The sequence below is a fragment of the Cavia porcellus genome, unplaced genomic scaffold, assembly GCF_034190915.1.
Source record: "Cavia porcellus strain 051 isolate PalLab524CR breed Dunkin Hartley unplaced genomic scaffold, mCavPor4.1 scaffold_17, whole genome shotgun sequence".
Taxonomy (NCBI): Eukaryota; Metazoa; Chordata; class Mammalia; order Rodentia; family Caviidae; genus Cavia; species Cavia porcellus.
In genome coordinates, this window is record NW_026947500.1 from 55466295 (window position 1) to 55475418 (window position 9124).

Sequence of the window (9124 nt, forward strand, 5' to 3'; positions counted from 1 at the left end):
AAAAGTAGAAGAGAAAATAATCATACAGAAAATATTATATGTAGGAGTTTTGGGATTTAATTCCATGACTCACAAAATATATATTTTATGTGACTAAAAAGTATAATAACTGATTCAAGTTTCTAGTCACACACTTTTAAAAAAATAATTTGGAAATACTATAATTTTGTGATTCAATATCTGATAAATTTAGATAAAACATATGATATCACTTCAAATATATGGTCATTATAAATTTTTAACCCAAACTGACATATTAAATTAAATTGTGTTAAAACCATTTCCAGTCTCACTGTCTGAAAGTCCACTTTATATGCTTTAATTTTGTAACTTGAACAACTATTTCTAAGATAACAATATGTAATCTATTAACTGGTGATTTCCTACTGGTTTATGTTTTCTGAAATTCTGTATAACTTGTACCCGTTTTCTATTTTTTTCTTTTTCTCCTTAAATAAAAAAATAAAAATTAAATTGTGTTATACATTTAGCTAGTTCATGTAGCTGTACATCACTATCTCACTTTCTTATTCCACTACCTAGCTATGTTAAACATGAATAAAATTGGAGAGGCAGTCCAGCATCACCTGTGGGTCATGAACACCATGTGGATCTCGATCATGCACACATACTTTTAGATTCCACATTTCATAGTACTTGAACCTGATTGTACTGAGTTCAACATTTTTTGTGATGTCTCATCAAATTAAAAAGAGATGGATTTCATCATATTCATCACAATTATATTTTATTCTATTGCTTCTGCTTTACCTCATCTACATAAACATCCTTTAGTCATGCAGTTGAACCTCTGAAGTAAGATTACCACTTGGTCACAAAACACGCATACATACACAAAGAAACAAATGTGTATCTATCGGCACATAAATGATATCAATGACTATATTTTCATCACCCACACTGAGCAATAGTTTTAAAATATATGCTTTCTTATTTAAATGAATGCAATATAATGGTTTGACTATTATCTTCTTTTGAAGTCCTGTAAGGTCTCCAGTGTAGGTTTTATTGGTTTTGTACTATACTGTTTGGTCAATTCTATTATACCTGATGATATAGGCAACTCAATTTAAAAATAGTAAGAGGCACAATGGTAACTATTTTTGATCGCCTGGTATTCTATTTTTACATCATGTACTATGCCCATCCTTCTGTTCTAACCAACTCTGTTCTGTTTAGTCATGTTAGGTTTTATTCTCTTCAAAAAAAGTAATAAGAACTGTGGGAGTAAAAAAAACCCAAAAAGTGTAATTGTTATTGTAAAAAAAAAAAAAAAAAAGAGGAAAGGAAGGTGGTCTAAGGGATATAACTGCATGTATGTTTGAGTGTGTAGGATGGAAAGCCATATTACTGAGCTTTTGTTGGATCATTGAATGGAACTGTCTGCAGTCTCACTGCATGAATGTCCACTTTATATGCTTTAATTTTATAATTTGAACAATTGTTTCTAAGATGACAATGTGTAACCTATTAACTAGTGATTTCTTACTGTATATTTTTTTCTTGAAATTCTGTATTATTTGTACCCTATTACTGCTTTGTTTTTTTTTATTTCCTTTCTTTTTTCTCTTAAATAAAATAAAATATATAATGATTAAAGTATATTTTCCTTTATCTCAGCCCTCCTCATGTTTCTTCCATTCACTTAAACAGAACCACTTTGCTATAGTATTTTATTGTTTTCCACAACTTTTTGTAAAATATATTTGTCATAATATGATAAGATAAATTTAGGCGTATATGTATAGCGGAATTTAAGTGGTTTACATATGTAGGTGAAAATATGTTAAATCATTTTAATGGCTTTTTTTAAAAACCAATAAAACAATTAGTTGTTGAGGTTTAATTATTTTGATTGCTAAATATTTATTTCAAGCACTTAAACAAGATAGGAATTTATCTGCATTAATCATGTGCAATGCAATCCAGGTTTTACAGCATCAAAAGAAACTGTGACATTCATTGTGGTGAATTCGAACACTGAAGTGAATTTATTGGACTCAGACAAATGGATTCACTCAGTCAAGAACTTGTACCTCTGTCTCACTGTACACATGACTTTGTGTCATGCATATACATATGAATTCAAGCATGTACATGTGACTTCATGATTTTGTTAATTCTCAAAGAAAACAAATCAAAACATGAATCACAAGAAACAAATAAAAATCATTTTATCACAATTAAACAGCAAAACATTTTGTGCATTGCTATGATTTGAATGAGACTCTCCGCTGTTCATGTGTGGAAACTGAATCACTAAATATGTGTGTTGATTTATATATATAAATATATATTATTTGTATAGCCATTTATCTGTCACCCTCTTTTTAACCCTTTCTTCTGTTCTCCTTCCACATCCAAAAACAATTACTTTCCTTCTTTTCCTACCAACTCTCCTTTATTGTAGTCTTTAAAATTATTTACATCTTAGGTTTTTCATATAAAAAATGAAATCTTTACCTTTCCCTTTCTGTGTCTCACTTCACTTAACATATGATATCAATATCATACATTACCTACAAGTTACATGAATTTATTCTTTTGGATGGTGCAGTAGAATTCTATTTGGTACGTATTTGCCATTTTATGCATCTATCTATTGAGCGGTCCCTGGGCTGTTTCCATTGTTTAACTGTTGTGAATTCTGCTGCTCTCAACATGGATATACACTTATCAATGGAGAATGATGATTTTAATTGTTTTGGCAACATACTCAGAAGAACCGTAGCAGTACCAATGCAATTTCCATTTTAACTTTTAAAAGAATCTCCATAACAGATTCCATGGTGGTTTTACTAATTTACATGTTCACTAACAGAAGTGAACACTAGAAGAAATGTTCCTTTTTCCTTGTACATTCACCAGCAACTTTTGCTTTTTATGGTCTTGATCATAGTCATTCTGACTGAAGTAAGATAGAATTTAAGAGTGGTTTTTGATTTGCCTTTCCCTAATGATGCAATGGTGATTTTTAACGTATTTATTTGCCATTTGTGTTTTTCAGAAATTCATCTTCTTTTGTCCACTTTTGATTGAGGCATTAATTTTTTGTTTCTCAACTCTTGTGGTGCTATTTATGTGTCACAGATACGAATCTATTCCAGAGGAACCCTAGCAGAGCATTTTTCCCATTTTGTCTGTGGGATCTTCACTCGATTGTTCCTGCTCTAGTGCAGAAGAGTTTTCATTAACACTGTGCCATTCGCTGATCCTTATTATTTTTTCTTTTACACTGGGAGTTCTGTTCATCATTTTTCACTCGGGGATCATAAAATTGTAATGGTTCCCCGCATCACCCAGAAGTGATGCTATGGGGAAAATAAAACACCTTGAATCAGCGAGTGCATGAAGAACGTGAAGAACTGACACACTTGGGCATTGCTAATGTGAGGCAAATGGATTAACTACTGCTGGGAACAGTTCAGTGGTTGTCAAAAAGATAAGCATAGAAGTAAACACCGCTCCAGAATTCTACTCCGAGATAATTAATCACAATGCTTTAAGACACACAGTGCAGAGCTACAGGCACCTATTGTACCATTCATCACGGAACGAGCACCTATAGCCTTCATTTCATTATCCATTAGCAGCTTCTTATCTTGGCACTGGTTGTTGGTCAAATATGTGGACGTCACACACAGCTATGAAATAAATACAAAGGTAGAATACACATTCCTTTGACTCACACTGTCGTTCCCTCTTCCCTCCCCCTCCCTCTCTCCACCCCCCTCCTTCTTCTTCTTATGTACCGTGAATCAAACTCAAGACCTCAAGCTTGCTTGCCAGGCAGGCGCTATGCCACTGAGCTAAACCCCCAGATAAATGGTGACTTTTAGTGATGCTGGAACACATTAATATCTTGTGTTAAATTGCTTAGTTACACCGATTTTTCTCTTCTTACTAATGAGCATTCTGAAATAAACATCAGGCCAAGACCTGTGGCCTCGCACCAGGTCCCCAATGGTGTTCCGCTGGACAGACCCCTCCTTTGGGGGACACGCGGCGCGGGGGTCAGATGCAGTCACTGTGAAAGATGGAAAAAACGATGGAGCTCTGAACCTCCGCAACCAACAGGAAAGCAGGCTCTGACCCACAGCCTCCCCACAACCATTCAGGGTACAAATAAACGGCCCTGAACTGGAAAGTTACACAGTTTTTAAAAGAGAATCACAAAGACATCCTGTTGGAAACAATTTAGCTCGAATCTTTCATTAATTTTTGTTTGACACCTGTATCCTGCTTCTTTTTTTGAGCAAGTTAATTTTTCTCCTGTAGGTACAGCTCATTCTGCTTTTCTCATGGGACTTATACCCTGAGTAATTTTCCATTTTTCTAAGGCAAATATGGGGCACTACGTAAATGCAAGGCTCAATACGACATCAGTTATGCCAGGCCACAGCATTGTGTAATTTCAGTACCAGAGTAAGTGATGATTAATTAATGGTGTGGTTAATTGTGGCAAACATTTAGAATAGCAGGAAGCTTTAAATTTAAATGAGACTATTTTTTCAAAAACTTTTATTTAATTCTGTGCTATCTATAAGGAATAGTAAAATAATAGCAAATAAAGATTTTCCATACTATATTACATGCATTCTTCCTACTTTGTTAGTATACTGTGAGTTCATTTCACCCTTTGATATTTTAGAAGCTGAGATACTGTATAAGTGAGTGCTCTCTATGACTAGCTCTCAATGAATCATTGTCCTCAGTTAACCCCCTACTAAACTGAACTACTCACCTCTTTAGGCTCATTCTCTTTTCAAATAAGCACATGCACCAGGATGCATATGTTCCACTCTTTATTCTCAAGAATCATTACAATACACTGTACTAGAAAAATCACAGGCATCAGAATTGGAAGATCTGAATTGTAGCTTTGCTGCTTAATATCATCAAGTGAGCACCTCTGTGGCTCCAACCTCCAGTTTCTCCACTTATAAAAGGAGAATCACCTTGACTTACTGAGATTTTGTAACTAGTGATAAGGCATGTATACCAAACACCTTGATTATCACACACTGAATAAATGTAGCTTCCTGGTCTGTGAAGCAGTGATTTTCAGATGTGCATCAGGACCCAACCCAGAACCCAAATCACAACCTGTTGGGGTGGGCACCGGCAGTCTGAGCTCCAGCACTCAGACAGATCTGATGCATCCTGGAGTTGGAGCACTACTACTGCAGAGAGGATTTGTGGAGAAGGATTGCATGATACAAATTTTCTAAGGATCTAAGACAGTCCATTGTTATTCATTAGCTAAAACACCCTGCATAGTGCCTATTATTTGGTAGATAAAATGTGACAATATGTTTTGAACATGTAGATATTCTTGAGTAACATGTTTACTTGCATGTAAAAAAGTCACACATTTTACCTATAAAGAGATGTGGAATTTAACTAGATAACAGTCTTTTATGTATTTTTCATCTGGTCTTATGTCATAGTAATTTTAATTCATAAAAAACGTACTTTATTAACAAGTACATTAATATGGTTTTGTTATCTCCCTCTCTGGTTTTGTTTGTTTAAGTGTATGTTTATAGTACAAAATAGTGCTGCTTGTTTGAGGAAATTGGTGCATGTAGCATATCATGCTCATTTTTAATTTTTATCACTTCCCTCCCTCAGACTTTACCCCATCCCTGGATTTTAAACCCAGAGACCCATACCTATCTATTAGCCAAGAGCTTTATCATTTAATTGCATCTCTAATTTTTTTACTGGTACCGGGGATCAAACTCAGGATCACATGCTTGCAAGGCAGACACTTCTGCTGCTGAGCTAAATCACCAGCCCCATGTTCCCAGTTTAGTTATGTTTTTAACAGCCAATTTTTTAAGTATGTGATTCTGGGTACTAAGCATTTTGCTATATCCCCAGATATTTTATATTTTAAATTTTGGACAGTGTCACTAAGTCACTAAATTGTGCAGGCTTGCCTTAAATTTACGAACCTACTGCTTCAGCCTCTCAATGTGCTGGGATTACAAGTGTGTGCCTACATAGCCACTATTAAACTTTTTAACAAATCACAGTCTTTCTGCCTCAGATAGTACAGAATAGGGGTGGTGCTAAAATGACACAAATTTGCCTCCATAGTAACCATTTGATGTCTGAAAGTGCTTAATTCCTCTTAAAGCAATTGCCCTGAGCTGCTCTTCCTTCAGAATCTGTAAATGTAGTCTGATCACGAGGCAAACACCAGACAGAGTCCATAAAGGGAACATGCTACATCATGCTCAGTTGTCTGCTTCAGAACCATCAGAGAAACCAAAAAAAAGGGGAGTCTGAGAAACTACAGTCCAAGGCAGGGACCTAAAGAGTCAGAGTAGCATGGGTCCTGGATGGGATCTAGGAAAGCAAAAGCTCATTAGGTGAAAACTAAAGCCTGGATAAGCCATAGAGTTCAGTTCAGTCCAATATTTACTCATTCATGGTGACAATATAGGACACCAGTGTGGGACATTAATAACAGGAAACTGGAAGAGGACATGGTGAAAATCTTTGCACTTTTTCTGTAAACCCAAACATTTTTAGAGAATATTTTATAAAGTTCATTGATGTAGGAAGATTTTTAAAATAAAATCTTTCAGCCAATAGAATGGTGTAAGTACAGTGTGTACACAGAGCTTACATACTGAATTGTTCTTATTCATAAATGTAGGTAAGGTGGAAAACATCCTCATACTGTGACACGCAAACAGTTGCATTTATTTTTGGCTGCATAAACATGGTCCACTGTCGATCTCATTCTCACTCCACTTTTTTCTTTTAAGGGGCAGAGTACTGGGGTTGGAACCCAGAGCGTTTGCATTGAGCTATATTATTCTGTGACAGAGTCTTACTAAGTCACTAAGTTGTCTAGGCTGGGCTTGAACTTTAGATCTTCCTAGGATTTCAGGTTTGTGCCACCACACCCAGCCTGTCCACGGCTTTGATTCTAACATTGTAATAGTCTGTTTGTCCACACTAGTGTAGCTTTTCACACTTACTGAAAATTGATGTTTTATTCTCTGTATTATTTGTTTTAAACTTTGTGATTGATATAGAAAGTTAAGTGTAAAAATGTGAATAATCAGTTTATATTGATTTTATTTTTAAAAAAAGAAAATTGGCTTTAGTTGCCTTTGGCTCATCAGATAAAACTGGAATATTTTCCTCTTGGATTATAAACTACAAATTAATTTCAGGCTAGTATAAAATGATGATTTGGATTTTATATCAAAAAACACCAATGCATGGCATTGTTGCTCACATATTTTTATTTGATTTTCTTTCCATATAAGTCTAGGCACAGATAAGTATAGCTCGAAAGGTGAAATCTTGGAGGCAGAAAAATGTATTAAATCAATAATCAAATAATGCAAAACACTATAGGCTGTGAGATGGAGAATCTACAATCTGACTGGAATGTTCTTCTACACAGATATACCCCAGCATAGCACTCATGAGTAGAATTTAACCAAACTACTGCTCACATGCATTTGCATTATTTATGCAACCATGCAGGGAAGTATTGTTCTGAGTGGACTGTGCTGTTTCTGTGAGTGAGGAAAGACATAATACATCAACTATTTTTCCTTATGCCATTTCTTCACCCTTCCTCACATCTCTGATTGGACATATCATATCTTAAAATTCGGTTTTAGAAAAACTAGTCCTACAAAGCAACTTTACTCTATGACAGAGAACACATGTGCACGTATATTTCCTCTTGTTCCTTCACCTATAGATAGTTTCCAGTGCGAGCTATTATAGTTTTATAATTCATGCCTTTGTTCAGTTTTTATCTCTTTTGGTAGTATCAATTATATGGTGTGTAGGTATGAGGATTCCATAAATTTATGTCTTAAAGTAGGGAGGCAGATGCATTTTAAAATATTTAATAGAAAGCTTTATAATTTAGTTACCAAATGTGTTATGAATTGTATAATTGAATGACCCTTCATCATTTTAGTGAAATAAAAGCAAATGAGAGAGTTTAAAACATAGTACAGTTTATCCATTCAATTAGAACAAATAATTTTAAAAACTGTTTACACTTTCATAAGTTTTGCTTACACATTGGAATCAGGGGGCTGGCCTTGTGAATGCAACAAAATGTTTATGGAGTAAGGACCAATTTTTAGGAATTCTCGAGGAAAAAAAAGAGATGATATTTTCCAGACCTTGGAGGAGAAATAGTTTCCTGACATATAAAGCAGATAAATATATTATATTCTGGAAAATTCTAAACAAAATGTGAACTGAGGATTCTAGCAATATGTAAAAGAAAGAAATCTATCATGTTGGATCTAAGCAAGGACTCAGTGTTTGGTTTTATATTCAAATACCATGAAGTTATTCACCATATCTACAATGCTAAATCTATCTCTCTATCTACCTAACATCTATCTAAGTATGTATGTGAAAAAATTTTAGAAGTTCCGTTATGTGGTACTGAAAAAATCTAGACCAAATGTTGTGTGAAACTTCCTAAGACTGATAACATTCTCCATGTCCTCCCCTTTCCTTAAGAATTTATCCATAAATTTTCCTTTCCTTGTGTCTCCAGGACACCTTCCTAACCACTGTTTAGGAAGCCTTCCACACCACTGTGCACCACTCCCTCCAGACTGACATTTTCAGTCTCCGTTGTGTGCTTGGCTGCACTCCTGATCCATCAGGGTAAAGCAGCCCTGCGGTCATCACACCCATTTATGCCTCAGTGCAGTCACACAGTGATTCCTCACGGTGCTCTGCATTTCACTCTGAGGAAGGCTGAGTGGGGAGCTCACTAATGGGAATCAGGGTTTCTCTCTCTCCCACAGGAAGCAGCGCCTCACTGGGAATTCATTTCTCATGTTCAGGGACTTGAACATAAAACAGACTTGTTTCAACCTGAAGATCGCCCTGGTGCCTGATACTCATGTAGCCTGCTTCATGCAGAGTAGTGGATGGACCTTAAATCTCTGCACACAGGTAGGTTACATTGTGTATTTCACTCGCTAGAAAGTCTGAATGTAAGGGCCAAGTATCTTTGATTTTTATTTCAGATCCAATTATACTACAGATCTAAATGTTGTATTCTGATTGCTAACTGTCTCAAATTACTATC